Below are 24,634 nucleotides of genomic sequence, written 5' to 3' on the forward strand. Positions count from 1 at the left end.
TATGGTAGTTCTAGAAAATTATGCTCAGGTATTTCCCTGAGAAAGGGAGCTGCCTAGTGCAAGCTTATGCCCCATTCCTGTGTGCAGACCCTAGCCAGCGACTGTCTAATGGCAGGAGTGTATAGAGTCCAGCCCCTTTGCCTCAGTTGGTGACAACTCTGAAGGGTCATCTCACCCCAGAGCCCCCATGGGAAAAGCTGAGAATCCACTGGCTGTATAAGCTCAGGCCCCGTGGCATGGTAGAGTCCTATAGCACACCACTCAGCTCAGAGCCCTAGGTGGGACAGTCTGTCCCACCGTGCTCCATCACTCAGCTCCAGGGAGCCTGGCGGGTTCGTGCAGGGTCCACCGTGCTCCATACTCAGCTCAGAGACCCTATGGGACAGTCTGAGACTCACGTGCTCCTCCGCTCAGCTCAGAGACCCTGTGGGACAGTCTGAGGTCCACCGTGCTCCATCACTCAGCTCAGGGCCTGTGGACTGAATGCAGGGTCACTCTCGCTCCATCACTCAGCTCAGAGACCCTATGGGACAGTCTGAGGGTCCACCGTGCTCCATCACTCAGCTCAGAGACCCTATGGGACAGTCTGAGGGTCCACTGTGCTCCATCACTCAGCTCAGAGACCCTCTGGGACAGGCTGAGGGTCCACCGTGCTCCACTCAGCTCAGAGACCCCGTGGGACAGTCTGAGGGTCCACTGTGCTCCATCACTCAGCTGAGAGACCCTCTGGGACAGGCTGAGGGTCCACCGTGCTCCATCACTCAGCTCAGAGCCCTCTGGGATAGGTTAAGGGTCCACCGTGCTCCATCACTCAGCTCAGAGACCCCATGGGACAGTCTGAGGGTTCACTCTGCTCCATCACTCAGCTCAGAACCCTCTGGGACAGGCTGAGGGTCCACTCTGCTCCATCACTCAGCTCAGAGGCCCCGTGGGACAGGATGAGGGTCCTCTGAGACTCCATCACTCAGCTGCCCTCTGTGCTGACTCTTGGGGAGCACTCCAGAGGAGACCCCCTCCATCCATTTCACAGGATGTTTGCTGCTAACTCGACCCAAGGCATGTAGCAACTTATTAAGCCCAGAAATTTTTTGGAAATATCATTTATTCTTCTACATTATCTTGTTGAATTCAACCAAGAAGATATATGCTCTATGCAAATTGATGACAGTTATATCATTGTAAGTTAATATTGCAATTGTTTCTACTTCTTCAGAAAACCATACATACTCATTTACACATGAGAGTTTCAAAGACCCTCTATTTATCATCCTTTTATGTGTACATTTAGGAAGCTCCCCAAAGTAAATTTTTTTCTAAGGATGAAAAATCCAGATCTTGGGATCAGACTGACCTGGGTTCCAATCCTGGCTTGGTTTTCTGTAGCCTTTCTAGGCTTCTACCCCTTCTACCCCTTCTCTGTGATATAAAGATAATGCCACCTGACATGTAGTGTTGGGGTGAGAATTCAAAGGACCACACAGGTAAATCCTTAGCTCAGAGCCTGGCATGTAGGCAGTACTCAGAAAAGACTGATTATTGTTGTTCCTTTGCACCCCTGCCTCCAGTGGCCCCTGAGTGTCTGTGATGATGGACTGTTGGGGGAAGCTGAGCTGAGATGCAGGGCCCGTTCATGCAGCAGTCTCCAAATCCTAGTTAAGTTCTGCTGCAGGGTGTGGAGTGGGAGGCAATGAACTCACTTTTTTCTCTTTTGATCTCCAAAAGGATTCTCTCTAGTTTCTGCCTGCAGGAGAGTTTTATCAGTGTGCCATCCTGGACACCCAGGGTATATGAACCTCCATGCAGGATGCTCATATCCCTCGGGGCCTGTTTTGAGACCAAGAGTTTTGTCTGTTTGGAAGTGTGATAACCTCTGGCACCAGGGTCTCCTCTGCGGCTAGGCAGTAGCCTGGCACCGGGGCTCCTCTGCGGCTAGGCGGTAGCCTGGCACCGGGGCTCCTCTGCGGCTAGGCGGTAGCCTGGCACCGGGGCTCCTCTGCGGCTAGGCGGTAACATGGCACCGGGGCTCCTCTGCGGCTAGGCAGCTGCCAGGAAAGCTGGGGGCCAAGTTCTGTAGTCCTGAAGTAATGATGCCCCTGGGGGGAGCGTCAGGAAGCAGAAAGCCTGCCAGTTACTCTGCCCACCTGGGCGGGGGTGTGTCTCCAACACTGGGACTCGAGTCACCATGTTTAATCTACACGGGAACAGTCTTTCAAATTCTAGCCCCTCCCCGGCTCCTATGTTAATTAATTTAAATGAATGATGGCCAAATTTCCTCTTTACTATATGTAAATGTGGTATAGTCTAAGTTTCTGATGGTTGGCTTGTCTATATTCAGTAGTAAGAAAACCGAAAATATTTATTTATTCAAAAACAGTATAAGGCCTGTGTGATCTTCTGAGATATTTTGTTTGCGTCTGTGAGCTCTGTTATTGAAGAATAACGTTGATGTGGTAAAGAATGCAAGTTTTAAGTGTACACCTGGATGGATTTTTATAAATATACATATTTATGTGGCCAAACCGCAGATGGAGATAAACCCGGAGTCTAACGAGCCTCCATCTGTCCCTCCCTGCCAATATCTGCCCATCAACACACCCACAGTCCTGACTTCTATTATTTTTCCCATCATTTATTTTGATCCCTGAGAGCTTGTTACATGTTATTATTGAACTCTTTGATGTACCTTATCTATGACAATTAGTACTATATTTTTTAACACAAAGAGAAAAGAAGGCTTGGGAAAAGTCAGTTTCTTGCTGAAGTTCATGGAGCTGGTGAGTGACAGGCCTGAAATGGAATGTGGGTCAGCTGATTCTAGAGGCCAGTTGAGCTACCCTGCTTCTCCCAGTAATTCAGATATTAAACAAGAAAGATAATAGAAGGCAAAAATTGTCAGTGAGTTATTTAAGGTGGTTAAAAGACTTATTTCCTAAATATAATATTCCTTGCACTTATGAGACCTTGAACTCCAAGGTGAATTGGAAGGTGTTTAGCAGATCTATAATAAGAATATGATAATGATACTTAACCAGTGCTGTTCTAGGTACCATCTCACATGTGTTATCTTCCTTAATCATCCTGACACAGCCTTCATAGGCAAGCACTAATATCCGCCCTATTTCACAGGGGAAGTACAAAAGCACAGAGTCACTAAATAATTCACCCAAGGTCACGGAGCTAGGTAACTGGAGCATCCCAGGTTTTAACCTGCAGCTTGAACTCCTGAGCACTGTGCTATATATATTTTTTCTTTTCCATGTCACTTAAAAATAGATAAAAACCATATGACTCAAGAATGAGAATTACAGAATATTCAACGAAAGTTGAAATACAAATTGTTTAGCTTTTTATCTTAGCATTAATATCTAGACATGCAGAAACTAGTTATTTGCTGGCCGGGCGTGGTGGCTCACGCCTGTAATCACAGCACTTTGGGAGGCCGAGGCGGGTGGATCACAAGGTCAGGAGATGGAGACCACGGTGAAACCCCGTCTCTACTAAAAATACAAAAAAAAAAAAAAAAAAATTAGCCAGGCGTGGTGGCGGGCAACTGTAGTCCCAGCTACTCAGGAGGCTGAGGCAGGAGAATGGCTTGAACCCGGGAGGCGGAGCTTGCAGTGAATCGTGATAGCGTACCCATTAATATTCCTGATAATGTCAAGTAGATAAGAGTTCTAGAACTAGAAGAATCGAGTTAATACCTAAGGATCCAGGCTGTATTTACCATCAGGAATACCCTTGGAAATTAGGCAATTGTGGTCAGAAATTGCCCAAAGAAAGCATCCCAGAAGTCTGGGAATGAGTGGATGTACCTGGCGAGCTGACAGAGCTGTGTGTAGAGGCTTATGTGAGGCAGGGTTTCCAGTGGGTATGCTGGGTAGTGCCAAGACATGGTGCTAAGGCCATCTCTTTCTGATGTATCATCCAACCGTTATCACCTGTGTCCATTTTGCTTGTGAGCTTGTCTTCATTTCTCATGAAAGTCAGACTTACACATCCTCACCTCTCCCCACCCCTCTGAACTGAACCTCTTCCTGGACCTGGAAATCTTTCCCATCTAAACTGAAACACTATGGCTACAGGATAACCATGAAGGGATCTGTGTCCATTTTCATGATTAAATGTAAAAATTTCAAGTGCGTGCCTTGTCCCTTGAACAATTTTCTTCCAATGAAACATCTCTCAACATAACATAATTTATGTGTGTTGAAGGTGAAGGTGGGGTCCCCAATCATTCCCCAAAGATGTCAAAGAAAATGACAAAGAATAGGAAGCTAAGTCTGCACAAAACTTTCTGTGTATGCACGATACCCATTTCAACGAAATTTTCGAAATGTACATTAGCTAAGCCACTTCCTGAGGATCAATTACCCAACAAGCTGAGAATTAATTACTCCTGGGGCTCCTACTCATGTGGTAAAGATTCAGATTTTTAGATTTAAAGGGAGCATGCTAGAGTCAGAGAAGGAAACAGAGCTCCAGTTGATTTTTTTTTTCTGATCAATTTATTACCACACACACACAGACACACACACAGACACTCTCTCTCTCTCTCTCAGTGAGCCCTAAGATGCACACCAGAAATGATATGGTTTGGCTGTGACCCCACCCAAATCTCATCTTGAATTCCCACATGTTGTGGGAGGGACCCGGTAGGTAGTGACTGAATCATGGGGGCAGATCTTTTCCATGCTGTTCTTGTGATAGCAGATAAGTCTCACGAGTTCTGATGGTTTCGAAAAGGGGAGTTTCCCTGCACAAGCCCTCTTCTCTTGCCTGCCGCCACGTGAGATGTGCCTTTCACCTTCCACCATGACTGTGAGGACTCCCCAGCCACATGGAGCTGTAAGTCCATTAAACCTCTTTCTTTTGTAAGTGTCCAGTCTTGGGTATATCTTTATCAGCAGCATGAAAACAAACTAATACAAGAACCGTACATAGGAAGTGATGAAATACAGTGTATGTGCTAAAGTGTGATAAAGAAATTCAGCGAAGAGCAGGCTCAATGTGATCTGGAATACTCAGGGACACTTTATGGGGAATATAGAATTTGTGTTCGTCCTTGAAGAATAAGTAGGATTTGTGTGGGGGGGGGGGGGGGGGAAGCAACAGTGAGGTATTTTGGTGAGAAACAGCATGAGCACAGATAGGAATATGGTTCTCGTTGGAAAGTATAAGACTAATTCAAAAATAGAAAGGTTTCACAGAGGGTTTATGTTGGACAATGTTGGGTTTATAAATCTGAAGCCAAGCTATATAGTTCCCAGGATTTTTAATGTCAGATGAGGAATGTAAACCTAATTGCAGGAACACAGAAATGTTTAAGTTGAGAATTAAGGAATGACTCGATGAAAGCAAACTTTCAGTATATTTTTCCTGGATCAGTCGCATAATAGACTTTAGGCAAAAAGATCACTTTGAAAGCTTTTGAAGTACAGGAGCAAATAGGAGTGGCAGTGGAAATAGAAAAAACAGAGAATGTAAGAAATATTGTCCAATAATAAATGTTGGGGAAGGTATCAAACAGGATGGATGAATCTGATAAATCCCAAGATGTTAAGCCTCTCCATTGTTTGTGAAAGCTACGTGCACGCGCGCACACACACACACACACACACACACAATGGCAGGGCTGGAAGCTTCATTGGTTGAAAGGTGGCAGATTCAACTGTGTCCAAATTAATCTTGATACACCAGTTTTGATGTCCTGTATTCATGCCCTTAAGAACAGTAAATATTGGTAGCAAAGTGAGAGATGTCATGGGATTTTGAAGGAAAGGACAGTACCGGTTAGCTGGGGGCATATGGAAAGGTTCTGAGAGCTTTTGAGAACGCAAAGAAGAATCTTTCCTCATTCAGGGAACTTTCATTAGGTTCCAGCAATGTGCTAATCATGGTACTGGGTATTAGCAAATACAAATTCCTTCTCTTAAATGGCTCATCATGAGAGAAAATGACTTGAGTTGTACCAGTTGTAATCACGTGGCAAGCCCTTGTATAGCAAGTTCTGTAGAGAGAAAAAGTGCCTGTGTGTTTGTTAAGTAGGACGTTTGAGGGAAGGTCTCACCATGGAGGCATCCAGAAATTGGGTTTTAGTATTTCTCTGGAAAGGTAAGAGAAAAAAGCACTTTTTAGGAGGGAAGATTGGCAGATGTAAAGACTAAAGCAAATAAACAACTTGTTGATTTTGTAATTATCAATTGCTTGTGGCAGTTGACAAACTAACAAATATAGTGGCTAGGTCATGGGATGCGAGGTAAAAATGAGCAGGAGTTTGTGTGCTGTACAATGAATTTTAGATTTTAGTTTATAAGTGATAAGGAGGCATGGAAAATAGGTTAGTTCAAGAGTGAGTTGACTTTTTCTGAGTTCCAGAATGATCGATGTGGTGTTGGTATGAATGGTGACTTGGGTGGGGCCCCACGATGATACTGTTAGGAAACTAATGTTATATAACTCCTGGAAGGAAATGAGATGATTTGAACTGGAAAAGTGGCTATTAGGAAGGACAGGAGGTGTCAGACTTTCAGTGTATTTGTGAAGTAGAATGGACAGGTGTCTGCCTCTTGTGATGGTTATAGGAAAAGGCAGAATCTAGCCCTTTGGTCATTGGCTCGGCCCTTTCGTCATTGGCTGTTCTGTGTGGTGAGACAAGGGACAGAGAAGGAGCAGGCTTACCTGCCTAGGGCCAACATGGGGCAGTCATGAGTTCAGTGTGGGGCATGTCAAGTTTGATGGGTCAAGTTGGCGATGTCTGGAAGGCAACATTGTGTATCGGTCTGGAACTTAGAAGAGACATCTGGGTGGAGATGAAGCTTTAAAAGTCATCAGCAAATAGGTGATTGAAACAGGACCTGTGTGCATTCGTATGTAGCTTAAGATAAGAGGGCTGTGTGCAGAGTCCTGGGGACACCAACATTCCAGGAGCTGGGAACCCAGCAGTCTTGGTGTTAGCCCTACAGATGATGTTGCTTTAACCCATATTCCTGAGTTACATTCCCTAGCTCAGACTGACCTCAGGTAACACATCTATTTAAAATTTATACTTTATTTTTTCTTCACTTTTTTGTTTCTAATAATGTAATAAGTGGAACCAGGATATGGAAAAATTCATTCTCATATTGCTGATCTCAGCTTCTTACATTTTATTCTTTTTGGGTATGGATCAGCCTCACAGATTTTATGAAAGCTGGCCTCACCACTTCTGGTGATCTGGCGGTGTCAACAGGTGGGGAGGTTTGCTTAGAATGAAGGAGAGGAGTTTAGGGAGTGAGAAAGAAGCAGCTGTTAGTTAAGTGCTCTTATTGTGCCAGATTCTTTATGTTCATTGACTCACTTAGCTCCTATAACTACTTGTAAAGTGGCTTTTTCCCCAGTTTTATAGATGAAAAAAATCAAGACTAAGTGTGTTGCTTGGGATCACATAGTTTGTAAGGACTGTAGCTGAGTTTCATTCCAGAATTGCCTCTTGCTCTTTCAGGGATAGATTGGGATTTTTTTTTTTCCTGCCTTTCCTTGAACCTTTACCCTATGAGTCTTAATTAAGCCAAGCTAATTTCTCATAACCTTCTCACCGAGTCGCTGAAAGGCTGTGAGATTGAACATAGCTAAGATGGGATTTGGAGACAAAGCTCAGACTGATTTCTATGCCACATTTTATGGCATAGAAGAGGACCTGGGGACCTCAGAACTATTACCCTCCAGGGGATCTGTTTTGTCTCCTGAGAAAGGATTGAGACATTTAGGAAAAGAAGGAGACTGAAATGAGCTAAAAGCCACAATCTCATTCCTCTAGCATTCCTTTCTTCCTGATGTGGGGTTTAATTTTCAAGACATAGAATCATAACCTATAATATTAATGTGGGGGGAAGCACTTTTTTTAACTGTTTATTTTTTAAAAATAATACATGCACATGGAGCAATATCTAAAAGTACAAAAGGAACTATGGTGAAAAGTGAGTGCTGGCTTTGTCCCTGCTGGGTGAGGTTGCAGCTTTCTTCCAGGCTGAAAAGTCATTCACCACTCAGTGTGGCTACAGCATTTGTGGTTGCATCTCTTAATTTCTGTTGCCTCCTCTTTGGTTCTTTTTGCCTGGTTAGGGGTGTGTGTGTGTGTGTGTGTGTGTAGGTGTGCACGTGCACATGCACATATGCATGTGTGTGAATTTCATTATAAATGTAGTGACATTCAGAGGAGAGGCAGAAATAAAGGCGCTAATATAAAACACAAGTTTAACAGAATTTTTATCTTTAGAAATCCTTTTCTTTGGCCTTTTCCCTCCTTTTCTAACTTCTTGAGTTCAGTTCTTATCTCATTTATTTTTATTCTTTCTTTGTGGCAAAGAAAGAAGAAAATACCGAAGGCAGGACTTTTTTCCTGAAAACCATTTTAGCAATACCATGTCTCCTTTATCACTATTTTCAAGAGCCCATACAGTGTGACAACTTCTGTTATCAATAGCTGTTTAAGAAACACCTTTAAAATTTGAAGTGGATGGGTTTTTTTATTTTGTCCTTTTCAAAATACATTTTTTTCACATTATGGGTACAAAACATTGCTTTCTCTGAGTAAGTCCACTAGTGAGGCACCTTAGGATTTCAGATGTTTGAACATAACATGACTAACAACTGTTGGCTCTAGCCCTTGTCCCAGCTCCAGTTTTCCACTGGAGCGAGCTTGTGTTTTTATCATCTATAGAGCAAAGGCCTAGGAAGTAGCCACCTCATAATTCTTTAAGATTTTCTTGGTTCAGGATATGGCAAATTCTGAAACATTGGAAGTTTACTGTCTTTGTGACAATGCAGACCCAAATATAGTTTTTCATTGATCTTACAATAATAATGTGATTCTCACATTTTGAAATTAAAAATTTTTATTTTGGCATTCAATCTCCTTCCTTTGTTGATTTTTGAAATCCAGTATTGTTATCAGGGTATGTCCTGTTGATGACAGTTCTTCGTCTTTTTGCTTCTAAGACATAGTACGTCACTTCTTAGACAAATTATAGAAAGTTTATGGAGCCTCTTCTTTTGGGACAAGGGTACCAATTATTTATGTGTTGGATTTTCTTTATCAGTCTTTCATTATCTATCATTACCTATTATTTCCTCTGTTGTCCTTTTCAGTTCTTTGTTCATTTCACTTTTATTACTTTTTAAATAGTATTTTCCATGGCCTTTATTAGGTATGCGTAAGTGTCTATTCTCTATTTTGCTACCTCTAATGTGGCCTTCATTTCTGAGACAGTGTTTTAAATTTTTCACTTATTTCCTGATCTCTGCTAGCTTAGGTTTCAGCTTTCCCTGTTTTCCTGACACATTTCCCTGTACTTTTTTTTTATTAATTATGTGGACCTTTTTTATAAATAGAAGCAGTGTCATGGTAAGATTTCTTAATGTGTGTGTGGCTGTATATAGTCATTCTTTTATTTTTCTTTTAATTCGCTTGTATTGTTTTCCAGTGGGTGTTCGTTTGCTTCATTCTTTTTTCTTTTAATTGTATAGAGCAGTACCTCCTCCTTCTCCCCCTTTTCCTCCTCCTCCTCCTCATTTTTCGTTTTTGAACCAGGTGAGTTCAGGCTAGGAGAAATTCTCCTTACAAGAGAGAATTGTATGTATAATTTAGTTATTAGCCTCTACATGTTCTCATTTGTCAGAGGCAGCAGCTAAAGGGCTGCCCACAATACAGAGAGTCTCTTCTCCCCTGGCACGCATCTCCAACTCCCCACTCAGCCTTCTGCCTCGCTCCTCATTTCTTGTTTTTCTCTTTTGAGATGGAGTCTTGCTCTGTTGCCCAGGCTGGAGAGCACTGGCAAGATCTTGGCTCATGCAACCTCCACCTCCTGGGTTCAAGCCATTCTCCTGCCTCGGCCTCCTGAGTAGCTGGGAGTACAGGAGTGTACCACCATGCTTGGCTAATTTTTGTATTTTTAGGAGAGACAGGGTTTCACCATGTTCGCCAAGCTGGTCTTGAACTCCTGAACTCAAATGATCCGTCTGCCTCAGCCTCCCAAAGTGCTGGTATTACAGGCGTGAGCCACCGCACACGGCCCTGCCTTGCTCCTCTTTATAGCCAACCAGAACTGAAACAACTCCTGCCATCAGCCCTTTCCCGTGGCTATAAATGAGAGTGTGCGATGTGAGGGTTACTTTGAAAGAATAGTGTTCTCCTGTCTGAGTCTGAAATTTGCAGCTACAGGCATTCCCTATATATATCTTCCAACACTCCTATTTGACCTTCACTGTATTTGGCAGTCTTTTCTCAGGTATTATTGATTTTCCAGGTATTACTACTTTCTATAGGAATGGAATGTGCATTTTTTTAAAAAATCCTCCTAATTGCTTTTGGGTGATCATGCCAGGAGAAGAGGCATGTACTGTCCTGTCTTCTGTCTTATAAATTGGAGGTAAAAATGGAGCTTAAATCAAATAATTAACAAGGTGTATCGTTACATACTCAGAGGTAAGTAAGGATGAGCTAGACATTCTTTCTCTTCTTAGTAATCTTACAATTTATTAAAGTGGCCAAGAAATGCAAATATGAATGGAAAACTAACCCAATAATAGGCAACATATGAGTTCTACCTAAAGGGACAATAAGAGTTTGGGAATTTGGACCAGGTAAAAGTGGCTGAGGTCTGCCGTGGTCACGCATGAAAGTTACTCTCCATTTCCTGCTTCACTGCCCTGGAGGAGGCTGCCAGAAGTCAGAACAAGCCTGGCTCTTCCCACCTCCACTCCCTGCCTTTCTGTCCAAGGCAGCAGCCACTACAGATGGTGAAAGAGAATCCCCCTTTGAGAGAAAAAGGTAGAGCAACATGTTTTCATGAAGTGTTTCCCAAATAATGCTTGGCCCTGAGAATCACCTGGAAAGATGATCACGATGGACGCAGGATCTCCAGAGAAGACCTGGGATTTGTATCATTCACAAGGGCCTAGAGTAATTTGGATAATCAGGCAATTTTGGAAATCCCTAGCCTAGGAGATAGAGCACTACGCTGGAAGGGAAGAGACCTGTATTTTGTTTCTGGCTTTGCTGCTAACTAGGTGTAGAATTTGGATAAGTTTCAACATATCTGAGCCTCAATTTTCTTGTCTATAAAAGGAGGGAGCTTGGCTTGGTGGTGTCTAAAAATCACTTCCAACTTTAATATTTCATGATTCTCTAAAACATATAGCATTTTTATAAAATTCTATAACTTCCTTATAAAAAGGAAAGGGAGAGAAGAAGGATCAGGGACAAGGGACTAAGGAAAGGAAATAGAGTTTTTCCTTATAGACAAAAGGAATGGAATGAAGCCCTTTCTCCTGCTATGTCTGAAAAAAGAACTTTTCAGAGCAGAGTTTCAGTAAAATTTCAATTAAAAACAAAATTGCATCTCTTTACTGGCCCAGAAACCAAAAGTGCACATATGTTAGACATGGTTTGTACTGATTATTCTGGAATGAGCTCTGCATTCATAGAACATTGATTTTCTCAATAGAAATCATAAAGCACCAATAGTAGTATTTTCCCTCCCAGTGTTTGTATATGCCAAAGGTAAGGGAAAGTCTTCCCTTGGTTGTTTTTTTGTAAGAATGACCTTTTTCTTACTTCAGGAGTTTGATTGGCAGGTCCCTACTAAGGAGGAAAAATGAATTTCAAAGCAGACCTTAAAAAAACCATTTTTTTTTCTCCTGCTCTCTCTCGGCTTTTGTTGCTCCAGGTGTTACAGAAAAAGCACATTCCTCAACTGGTCTAGTCCCCAATAATGGTATTATTAAGATCCCCAAGCACATCTGATATCTCTCTTCCAGGGTCTAGGGAGCACCATTCATTTATTGATGCACCAGTCACAAAGGGATCGCATTTTGCTTTGTTTGAAGGCCCTGAGTGTCCTTATTATTTTTGTTTGTAGAAACACTGGGGTATACCTGAAAGGGGGAACAGGCAGACATGAAGAAGAGAACAACCCTGGCGTCCGGGTGCTGATTGCCTTTTTTATTCGCTTGAAAAGCCTCTCAGTGGATTGATTTATGATTTGGATACCACTTCTCCAGCTCGGGACTCTGAAGTCTGTGCTTGTCATGCACTTCAGACAGTCAGCAGCCTGCTCATAGGTGAGTGATTATGAGGGGGATACTAATTGGTTTGTTCCACCACCTTTTCCTTCGAAGTGTAGCAGGCTTGCAATTTTCAATGGCCATAGGGAACAGGAACAGCATGCATAAGTGGAATCCACAAAAAATAAAACGGCTTTACTGAATCGTCTCCAGATTCTCCTGGATCAAAAGTGGACTAATTCTAAAAGTGGGGACTAGCCAAAGTTGGGGTGAGAGGTGCAGTGGACAGAGGCGCAGGACCCTAGGGCTACTGTGCCACGTATTTATTGTCAGAACTGAAGGCGAGAGGCTGGGCAAGGCTGCGTTGCTCAGCCTGAGCTGTGTGATATCGATGTTTTGGACCAACTGGGAAAGGTCCTATTTGGGAGGAAATTACACATCTGGAAAACTCAACTTGCTGCAAAAGCTATGGGCCTTTCCTAATCGAGCCCTGAGGAGCATGAACAATCACTGTCACCAATCAATTGCACTTCATCACAAAGGGAAATTATCATGCAACCGTGGAGCATTTTTGTCAAAACAATAGATAACAAGCTTTGAGAGCAAAGCACAGCGGGGAGAAGAGATGGGTGGCATGAGACCACCATTCAGACACGGGTGTGGGTTACAGTAGGAGAAATAGTCATGAGTTATAAATGACCCACAGGAAGAGTGGATTACAGCACAGGCAGATAACTGGGGACACCGCACATAAGATAAATTACAGTTAGTATTGTCCAAATTGACTTTGTCAACTTCATAGCCCCTCTTCCACTCCCATGGTAAAACGAAGCCCCATAAAAAAGGCCTGGTTCTGGGGATCAGGGCCTTTGGGATTTTTGATATGCCTTTTGTTCACACCACACCCCAACATTGGCTGGTTTCTCTGGTCCCAGACCCCCTTCCTCAGCATCTGTGAGTGTCTCGCGTTTCTGCCCAGCCCGCTGTGCACTGAGTCTTTGTCTGAACTGTTTTGGGTTTCCTAATTCTTTCCTCTGCCTGTGTTCTCCAGTTCTGCCTTTGTCCTAAGCCCCATCCCCACAGGACAGCCCTGAGGTAGCACCTCGGGCCTTCTACTTGCCAGAAAGTTTTGTCTTTGTCAGAAGGACAAGCAGACTCTACAACAGGCAGTAAAATGTGGAAAGACTTATATTAATGGCACTGCTTTGCGCAAATGTTGTGAACTCCAGGCTTCGAGGAATCATATGGAACCCAAGGCCGACTTCATTCACCCTCCTCCCGCCACGGTTGCATGTGGCCTCTGCTCGTTTATCAGAGGAAGTTTCACAGCAGGGAATAAATTCAGGGTCACATGGACCCAGGACTGAATCCTTCCTAGCTGTCTCTTCTGGCAAATCCTTCACCATCCCTGCACCCAGCTTTCTTATGGGTTCGTGGTAAGGGAGGAGTGTAGGTGCTAATAGTCACACCACCTGGGGAGTATGTGATGATGAATGTTGTCAGCTCTCAAAAAAAAAAAAAAGTCATTTTTTATTATTCAGCCAGAAAATATTCCAGTCACTGAGGATATAAGAAGGAGTGATATGATTCCTTTCCAGACAGCTGCCTGTTTTCTCAGGCACCTGCCCTTTGTACTTGGCTCACATGGAAGCAGTCATTGCCTATCTGTGAAAATCCCTGTTGCCCTTCAACTGTGGCCGAACCTGCTGTAGTAAGCCTGTGCTGAAGGATGACCTCTTCGACACACTCCAACAGCTCCTACTCAAATATTGCAGAGCACCGTCAGAGAAGCTCTGTCTCTGTCTTTCTCTCTCTCTGTAACACATACACACGTGCTCACACCACTTCCCCCAGTCTGCTCACAGCCTTCGTCGCCCCCAGTTAAATTCCTGTGTGCCTCCCCCACAGCTGTTACACATATTTTCCACAGCCAGTTCCTCAGCCTCACCCTGACTTTCTCCCACCAGCAGATGACCCTACTCTTCGGGTTTCTGATAAAATTTCTCACTAAATCCTCTAGGGTCTCAGTTTTCTCAGGACCATTTATAGACCCCATGTTTCTAACATCTGTGAATTAGACACATTCCATTTGTTGTAGCTTCAGAACCCCTTTCTGTTTTCCCCTGCACACTAGTGTTTCCTGGTGCCTCCATGCATTTCCTCCTCCCCGGCCCCTGGAGAGAAATAGGCTTCCTCTTTCCTATCGGGTGAATCTTCCTGCCTGGAGCTCCGTGAGCCTTCCACTCCCACCCTCTGCATTCTCATTGAGATGGCATCTCACTCACGGCCTCCGTGCCTTGTTCCTTCAGCCCCTCTCCCTCCACACCTTGTCTACAGACATGCCCAAGCCTTGCCAGACAGGATTGAGCCATATCTCTCTCTCTCTCTCTCTCACACACACACACACACACACACACACACACAGCAATTGCATCTCTTTACTGGCCCAGAAACCAAAAGTGCACATATGTTAGACATAGTTTGTATTGATTATTTCTGGAATGAGCTATGCATTCATAGAACATTGATTTTCTCAATAGAAATCATAAAGCACTAATAGTATTATTTTCCCTCACCTTTGGCTTTATTTTTACCCTGTGATGCTGTTATACTTCCATTCTAGCTTTTCCTTCAACTCCGTACACAAACTTATTGAAAAATATTTCCAAGCATATGCATTTTATCAACTCATATGTGGTTGGTAAATACATATTTGTGTATATATAAAAGGTATAATAAAACTAAAAATCTTAAGCAAATTGCAAAATATTTTGCTAATATCCATTTCCTTAGAATTTTCTTCTTAATATCTATTTTCTGCTTTCACCATTTCAATAAAATATGTCTACCCAAAACTACCAAAGTCTAACTGTAAAATCTAATGGTATTTTGTGGGTTTCTCATTCACTGAAGTTCTCACCCTCACCTGTCTGCTGCTCAACTTTAAATTAAAACTTTATAATCTGTCTAGTACAATTTGCCACATTCTTGATCTAACCCAGGGATGGCCAAACTTTTCCTGCAAAGGGCCAGATAGTAAACATTTTCAGCTTTGAGGACCATATGGTTACTGTTACAACCACTCAACTCTTCCAGGTGGCAGGAAAGCAGCCATAAACAATATGCAAAAAAAAAAAAAAAAGGCTTGCTCCAATACAACTTTATTTACAAAAACAGACAGTGACTTGCAGGCTACAGATTGCAGACCCCTGGTCTGATTGAATTTTAGCTCCTCTTCTTCCACATCTACCATTTCCAACAGGCTGAAAAAATGGTGCCCTAGAGATATCCATGTTCTCATCTCTGAAATGTGTACATGTTAACTCATATAATTAAAGAAAACAGAAGTTCTTTGCAGGTGTGATTATGTTAAGGGTCTTGAGATGGGGAGATTATTCTGAATTATCCAGGTAGGTCCTAAATGCAGTCACTTTCATGTCCTTTTAAGACAGAGGGAAAGGGGGTCGGGCACGGTGGCTCAAGCCTGTAATCCCAGCACTTTGGGAGGCTGAGGCAGGCGGATCACAAGGTCAGGAGATCGAGACCATCCTGGCTAACACGGTGAAATCCCGTCTCTACTAAAAATACAAAAAATTAGCCGGGCCTGGTGGCGGGCACCTGTAGTTCCAGCTACTCGGGAGACTGAGGCAGGAGAATGGCGTGAACCTGGGAGGCGGAGCTTGCAGTGAGCCGAGATCGCACCACTGCTCTCCAGCCTGGGTGGCAGAGCGGGATCTGTCTCAAAAAAAAAAAAAAAAAAAAAAAAAAAGAGAGGGAAAGGGAGAGTTGTTGATGCCCACACAGGAAAGGAGAAGGCAATGGGGCCAAGGAGGAAGATGTTGGGATGACAAGTCTACAACGCAAGGAACGCCAGCATCACCAGGAATTGGAAGAGGTGAACAAAGGAGTCTTTCCTAGGGCATCCAGATGAAGCCCAGCTCTGGTGTGGGCTTGATTTCAGCTCCATAAGACTCATTTCAAATTTCTGGATTCCAGAACTGTAAGAGAGTAAATTGACATTGTTTTAAGCCATGAAATTTGTGGCTCTGGGAAACTTACCCCTTTGCTACTTATGACTATTGTCTCACTTTTTAAGAATTTTTTATAAAATTTATTTATTTCCTAGATGGACTTTATCTCTTATTGAAAAATGAACAAAATACATATAATCATGTGTTTAAGACATGGAAAGACAAATCAACATCTTAAAGTATACCAAGACAAACTTCAGGAGATAAACATTAAATATATCCAAAAAGTAATCCGACCCGGACTTTGCTTACAAATTGTTTAAATGGAAATGGAATTCGTGTTTAAGAAATGTTTTCACTGATGGAAGAATAAATCTAACAAAACCATTATGTAAAAACACAGATTTACAAAGCCAATGTGTCTCTTAGTTTTAATTTTTATGTATATCCTACATGACGTTCATATTAAATGAAAATAAAGTTTTAAAAGTCTATCAGTGTATAAAAAAGAAATTCAGTTGCTCAAGTACTAGTTAGAACTTCATATTCATCTTTCTCCTTTGAGGTGCTGCTCGCAGGTTACACCCTCATGTACTTTTTCTTTGCATTGTCAATGACCAAACTCTTGGACATGCCCTCAAGTCACTGTGGACTTCAGCTTCTGAGTCATGTTTTTCCATCCTAAATCCAGTCATTGTCTTGTGATTTTAACACCAAAGAGGAAGTTCACCCAGTTAAGACCTTCTATCCAAGTTCCTTGATTAGAATCCAACAAACTTGGTCTTCGCTTGACTGTGTTTCAGAAATCCACTTCCGTGACTGCATTCTTGGCCTTGGTGCCACTCTTAAAATTATTACACATTTGGAATATTCAGCTGAAACACAAAAATCTCTGATTTGCCCTGCCTGTTCCTCTACCTCCCACTCTCTTCCTCCCAGGACCCCAGAACTGTGGACTTCATTCATCAATCCCTTGTCTCATTTCCTCCCTGTCCTCCCCTCCTGGCTTCAGTTCCTCCACAGATGAACCCCAGGGAGAAGCACTCCCACCTTTCTTCTGTGGGTCCTTCAATTCTCTTGCCCCCTTGTCCTTCCACAGCACTCGGGGTGAAAATTCCCAACCTTGGATCAGTTGTACCAGATTCTTCCTTCACAGAACCCAAAAGCCGTGGTCTCCAGCCTCAATCGGCTACTCAGCCACGCACCCATCGTTCGCTCTTAGGACTTCGTGTCCAGTCTTTTTGCCATCTTGGCTATTCTTCCCTGAATAGTAAGTTCTGTCTGAATTTTAACTCTTTCCTGGAGATCCTGCCACCACATCTACTGTTTGTGGTGAGCTGATAAATAAGAGTTCCGTGCTTCCCCCACAGTGTCCTGCATCTAAATATTTTCTTCTTTAACGTAGGCATTGCGGGCTGTTGTTCCTGTTGGCTTGTTTGTTTTTTCCTAGCTACGACATACTGCAACCTTCATACATCCAGTTTACAGTCGCTAAACTTTTCTTCTTCTTTTGTGTGTGTTTCACTGTAAAGCCATATTTCTTTCATTTTCTTGTTTTAACTTTAATTTTGGATCCTAGCACAGGGCTTCACATTGAACCTTACTAACAGAGTAGATGGCGAAGCACAGACAGGCATCTATGGTTTTCAGTCTGCCTTTTCACTTGCTCTCCTCCATGCACCTGTCAACCAAGTCCTCCTTTCTTGTGTGTAAACATGCCATGTGGTTTAGTTACGATCTGATTTCCTTCTTACTCTCTTCATTGTTCACTACAAAGATGTTCTCTAGCTCTCAGCCTGGCCAATTGAAATATCCAATGGCTCTGGCCTCCATGATTGTAGGACATGGCCCAAATCAGGTCAATCAACACCTTCCACAGGATTTTTGCTGGGACCATGAAGAGAAACACTCTTCCTTCTCTGGTACCATGGATGGTAAAGTAAATACAAGACTAAGATAGTCAGTGGCAGTCTGTCACTCTAAGCCTGTCAGAGAAAAAGCAAAGCTAAAAGATGGAGAGAAACGTAGAACCTCAATAATATAATTCAAACCCCATGAGCCAACCTTATGTATCTTCCAATTTACATAAGCCAATAAATTTCATTTCTTATTTTAAGTTTTTGTATACTGAGTTTCTGAAATGTACAATTGAAAGAAATTTGACGGCCGGGCGCGGTGGCTCAAGCCTGTAATCCCAGCACTTTGGGAGGCCGAGACGGGCGGATCACGAGGTCAGGAGATCGAGACCATCCTGGCTAACAGGGTGAAACCCCGTCTCTATTAAGAAATACAAAAAACTAGCCGGGCGAGGTGGCGGGCGCCTGTAGTCCCAGCTACTCGGGAGGCTGAGGCCGGAGAATGGCGTGAACCCGGGAGGCGGAGCTTGCAGTGAGCTGAGATCCGGCCACTGCACTCCAGCCTGGGCGACAGAGCGAGACTCCGTCTAAAAAAAAAAAAAAAAAAAAAAAAAAAGAAATTTGACTAAACACCTTCTAAATTGCTTCTTTAAAATTCTATCATCCACCCAGTGTGGTGACTCTCGCCTGTAATCCTAGCACTTTGGGAGGCTGAGGAGGGAGAATCACTTGAGGTCAGGAGTTCAAGACCAGCCTGGCCAACATGGTGAAACCCTGTCTCTGGTAAAAGAACAAAAATTAGTTGGGCATGGTGGTATATGCCTGTAATTCCAGCTACTCAGGAGGCTGAGGCAGGAGAATCACTTGAACCTGGGAGGTGGAGGTTGCAGTGAGTGAAGGCTAAAACAAGAGAATCGCTTGAACCAGGGAGGTGGAGGTCGCAGTGAGTGGAGATTGCACCATTACACTCCAGCCTGAGAGACAGAGCGAGACTCTGTCTCAAAAAATAATAATAATACATATATATATGTATATATATCTATGAATTAGAATAGTGTTTAGCACATGTATATACTTAGCACATATATATATGTATATATATCTATGAGTTAGAATAGTGATCAGCACATAGTTACTGATCAATTAAAAACTAATTACAGATGTTCCCCGACTTAACAATGGTTTGACTTATGAGTGGGAAAGCAATACACATTCAGTAGAAACCGTGCTTTGAGCTCCCATATGACCATTTCATCTTTCACTTTCAGCACAGCATTTAATAAATTACATGAGATATTCAACACTATCATAACATAGGCTTTGTATTAGAGAACTTTGCTGAACTGTAGGCTAATGTAAGTATTCTGAACACGTGTAAGGTAGGCTAGGCTAAATTGCGATGTTTGGAGCAATACCCTGTCTCAAAAAAAAAATTATTTCATCCAATGTATTTGTCAAAAGATCTTAACTTCTTTTCATTCGAAAAATAAAAATCAGCAACACACGAATGTGCCCATCAGACAGCGACAAAAAATGGCTTCAGCTTTTCAGTGCAAATATCACTTTAGATTGAGAGCAATCAATTATTCCACATAGTTTAAGAATCGTTGTTCCATTAGCTGAGAACTTACCCCTCTTCTTTGTTTATAATGATACCATAGTAGATCTTTACAGAATTTTTGCGACAAAGTATTTATGTCGTGTTTATCACATTCTGTTGATGGACTTTCCTCTAAGGAACATAAAGAAAATTATCTAACAAATCAACATTTTTTTTCTAACTCCTTATTTACAATTATTTTAATAATCTATTTTAAGATTTGATATATAGCTTACCTGTTTATAGTTTATGGAGTTCACATTCTCCCTCTTCTTCCTCCAGTGGCCATAGTTTCTCAAAGATTACAAAAATAATTCAGAGATTTAATTTTTAACTAATTGATCAAAAATACATATATTCATTTGGAGTATCTGGACACTACATTACAATGCCTTCATCTACTTGAGGTTTCCTCTCACTAACATTTGTTCTACCTTTTACATTGTGAATCTAGTCTCACCCAGAGAGTCAAAACAGAATTTGAGACCCTCATCCTTCATAGTTCATGCTACTGATATATACACCAAGTCTAAAATCTATGCATTTCTTATTTCTACTTTTTTCAAACATAATAAATAAAGTTTTAACATATGCATAATCTCCAGTTGCCTTTCTAAAACTTTCCTTCATTTATTCGTGTTTCAGTTGGTTAATAATTTAATTTTGTATCTTAGTGTTTCCCAAAGTATGAGACTGTAATTCAGCAATTGACTACTAAAGTATCAGGGGATAAGATGTTTCCTGCATTAGATTTCTTTTTTTCGTGCAACCATGTTATATTTTTGACTCAAGTTGAGTTAAAATGAAATGTTTTCAAAAACCTAGCACTGTGTGAATTTAATCTATGTTTCACTTATCACTTTACATTGTATTAGTTATCTCCACATTTTATAAACTATATGAAGTATAATATCTCTCACTATGACATTGAAAATCACCTTTTTATATGCTTCAAACACATGTATAACCCATTCATATTTGAAATATTTTTGTATTGTTATATGTATAATTTTCCAGCAAGTACAATAACTTGAAATGAAGCAGCAAACTGTAAGCACTAGTTACAGGATTAAAATAATGTAATCCTTATTGCAGTTGCACACTTTTAATATCATGTGTGAGCTCAAAGACATTTAGTGATAAATCCCAAATGAAATTGCTGGGCAACTCTGAAGGTTCTGGTGGAAAATGCATTTAGTAAATGTTAAAAGTTAGAAAACCATCAAGAATTGAAATTTACCTTTGGTGCTGCTCCGCAGGGTGCTGGCAGTCAGGTAAAAGGCAAAGCAGAGCATGTGGTCGTCACATTCAGAGGGCTGGGTATCACAGAGCCATTACTGGACACTGACTCTGGTTTTTTTTTTTTTTTTTTTTCTCAATTAGATTTGCTTCAATAGAACAACAAGAAATGTTTCTCAAATAAACTGAACGCTTTTATAAATTAAAACCTCATGTATAAGTAGTTCAAGAAGCTCAACTGTATTTCTTTTATTTTTTTTTATTTTTTTGTTTTTGAGACAGGGTCTTGCTCTGTTGCCCAGGCTGGAGTGCAGTAGTGTGATCACAGTTCACTTCAGCCTTGACCTCTTGGACTCAGGTGATCCTCCCACCTCAGCCTCCTGAGTAGTTAGGACTACAGGTAGGTGCAGTACGCTTGGCTAATGTTTCGTATGTTTTGTAGAGATGGGGTTTCACCATGTTGCTCAGGCTGATCTTGAACTCCTGACTTCAAGTGATTCACCTGCCTCGGCCTTCCAAGGTGATTACAGACGTGAGTCTCTGCACTGGTCTCAACTTCCTTTATTTAATTGAATGTTTAGAGGGAGCAACTTAACTCCCAGCAAATTAAGATGTGCCAAATGCGTATGTACACACATACACACATCATTTCACATACAATAGTCTGTTATATATGTTTCTGGTCCAGACTTCTTTGTGGATCCCTTTTGGATGGTCAAGAAGTATTTTAAACCCTCAATTAAATTAAACAGTGTCTTTGTTTTAAATTAGCTTCTTCTTGGTCAGTTCAGTCTCTTTTGTCTAAATGCTCAGGTTTGTCTTTTTAATTGAAAAAAATTATTTTAGTGTATATACACAATTATTCTTCTCAAGATAGCATTTCAGTACAAAGAAAAACTATTTGTCCTGTGTTAATGACTGAGTCTCAAGTCTAGGCTTGATTTTATGCTGTTTCCTGCACCCTTGAGTCATCCATGCAGTGCAGGGACTATACCTTGTCATGCCTGGTCTCTCATAAGCTGGTATCAGCTGATGGAGTCACTTCTGGTAAACTTGTTTCTCTCAACATTGGCCATGAGCAATGTTTTCAATCTCCCCAACCAACGAGTCTCACTTTGCTCTTGCTGGAGTATAACATCTACGGGGCCGGGCGCGGTGGCTCACACCTGTAATCCCAGCACTTTGGGAGGCCGAGGCGAGTGCATCACCTGAGGTCAGGAGTTTGAGACCAGCCTGATTGACACAGTGAAACCCTGTCTCCACTAAATGTACAAAATTAGGTGGGCGTGGTGGTGCATGCCTATAATCCCAACTACTTGGGAGACTGAGGCAGGAGAATCATTGGAACCAGGGAGGCAGAGTTTGCAGCGAGCCAAGATCGTGCCATTGCACTTCAGCCTGGGCAACAAGAGCAAAACTATGTTTCAAAAACAACAAAACAAAACAACAACAACAACAGCTATGGGCCTCCGTGGAACTCCGTACCTGAACCCCGGCTTGGGTATTCTACCCTTTGGCTTCTAGGGGGCAATGTCACCCCTCATAAAGGAATCTTCTTACAGCCCTTCTGGGTCACTTGTTACTTTTCACATCCCCCATTAAGAATGCTCAGTAACTTCTAGATGGCAGTAGGTTCCCTCCTCATGTCCCTTGTGCTGGTGCAGGGAAGGGACATTGTGCAAGACACTTCCTTTCAGAGACCAAAACAGGAAGCGGGACAGGAGACCTCTGTGTTCAGCATTAGTCTCAACATAGCTGGGATGTCTGTATCTTACTCCTTCAAGTTTTAGCTTTGTTTCACGCCCCTACTATTAATCGCCTTGCTTTCTTCTTTGATTTCCCTCACTGTTTCCTAACATGCTCTTTCCCTTTCCTGTCTGGTAGCAACAATCCTACATCATGTCCTCCTTCTCCTTGCCCTATATACTTTCTGGGTTTTAGATAGTAGCTCCTTTTTTCTTTGCAGGAGCACTAAAATTCAAGCTTAGTTTTGTTGTTGTTGTTATTGTTGTTGTTTTTGTTTTTGTTTGGTTTGGTTTGAGATGGAGACTCGCTCTGTCGCCCAGGCTGGAGTGCAGTAGTGCGATCTTGGCTCACTGCAACCTCCATCTCCCCAATTCAAGCATGCTCCTGCCTCAGCCTCCCTAGTAGTTGGGATTACAGGTGCCTGCCGCCACACCCAGCTAATTTTTTGTATTTTTAGTAGAGACGGGATTTCACTATGTTGGCCAAGCTGGTCTCAAACTCCTGACCTCAGACAATCCACAAACCTCAGCCTCCCAAAATGCTGGGATTACAGGCATGAGCCACCATGCCCAGCTAATTTATAAGAATTACAATACGGCCAGGCACGGTGGCTCACACCTGTTAGTTATCCCAGCACTTTGGGAGGCTAAGGCGGGCGGATCACCTGGGGTCTGGAGTTTGAAATCAGCCTGACACTTTCCGAGGCAAGGCCTTTCTGTTTTGGACATACAGCTGCCGTATGAATATGAAAGGTGAAATCACAGGCTGGGCCCTGGGAAAAGATCTCCTGGTGTCAAATTAGGTAAGAATTAGGTGTCAAATTACGTAAACATTATGGGAGCTAAGACAAATCATTTAATGTCTCCGTGCTTCAGTTTTCTTAATTTTAGTCACGGATGTAATAACAGTTGTTGTGACAATTAAATGAGATAATGCATGTACAATGCTTAGAACAGGACCTGGCATGGGATTTGTGCCTTGTGCATTTTAGCTGTTGTTATGATAGAATCAAAGCATCTCAGGTGTGGAAAGATGGTAGGTACAACCTTGCAGTGTTTGAAACTGCCTTTAACATTCCTGTTAAATATTTATACAACTTCTCCTTGAATGCCTCAAGCAAAAGGAGACTCGATATCTTCTAAGGTAATTCGTTTTATCATTGGAGGGCTCTGGATATTGTAATGTTCTCCTTTACCTTAAGTAAATATCTGTCTCCCTGAAATATCCATTCATTATTCCTAGAAAGGTTTCTTGGGGCCATTTAAAATAAATCTAATTTTACTTTTATTTGAGAGTCCTTTTAATATTTGAGGATAGTCAGGTTGCCTGTTTCTTTTTCATATTGCATTTCCTCATGAGCTAAACAGTCAGGTGTCTCTAATTGGTCCTCTTACAATATGGTTTAAGTCCCTTGACTGTCTGAGCATGGGAGGTCACGTAAACTATCATGATTCCAGCAAGATCCTGTTATCCTGACAACAAATGGGTGAGGAACAACTACATTTCTTAAAATCAGACTAGAAACATCCTTTGGCTCTTTGGAAATTATAGTCCACAGGCGAGAATGGTAATTCTCTTTTTATCCAACGTTATGTAGAAATCTGCTGCTGTACAGTTGAGAGTTTTCCAAATATTAACCGTTTAAGCACCAAAGGCTTTTTGGGTAGCTTTTCATTCATTTCACAAGTGTGAAACTTCCCCACTTCTACAGTCTTACGGTAGATTCTGTCAGTGCATACAAACTTATAGAATATATAGTAATGCCAAACCTGACAGTTTAAAAATCTGAAAGTCAGAGGTAACGCTTGCCTACAAATCACTGCAGAGCTTGACAGTAGTGATCCATGTCAATTAGAATAACTCTGAGAATACACCACAAGTTTAGAGGCGGGGGAGACCACCTCCATCAGGTGCAGTCAGGAGTGGGGATCAGGAGCGGTCAGGAGTGGGGGTTGGGTGTGGTCAGGAATGAGGATCAGGTGTGGTCAGGAGGGAGGATCAGGTGTGGCCAGGAGTGGGGGGTCGGGTACGGTCAGCAGTGGGGATCAGGTGTGGTCAGGAGTGAGGATCAGGTGTGGTCAGGAGTGAGGATCGGGGTGTGGTCAGGAGTGAGGATCAGGTGTGGTCAGGAGTGAGGATCAGGTGTGGTCAGGAGTGAGGATTGGGTGTGGTCAGGAGTG

General features: G+C 42.3%; 1 long non-coding RNA gene across 3 annotated transcripts in view; it reads left to right on the plus strand.

Moving 5' to 3' along the window:
• Window positions 1-24,634, plus strand: part of LOC103879460 — a 138,332-nt gene that overhangs the window by 65,995 nt on the left and 47,703 nt on the right. For all 3 annotated transcript variants that reach the window (XR_004178566.1, XR_004178563.1, XR_004178565.1), the window contains one exon: window positions 11,898-12,099. This is a non-coding gene — a long non-coding RNA (uncharacterized LOC103879460). The remainder of the gene's footprint in view (window positions 1-11,897; window positions 12,100-24,634) is intronic.

Source organism: Papio anubis, chromosome 15 (genome assembly GCF_008728515.1).
Source record: "Papio anubis isolate 15944 chromosome 15, Panubis1.0, whole genome shotgun sequence".
NCBI lineage: Eukaryota > Metazoa > Chordata > Mammalia > Primates > Cercopithecidae > Papio > Papio anubis.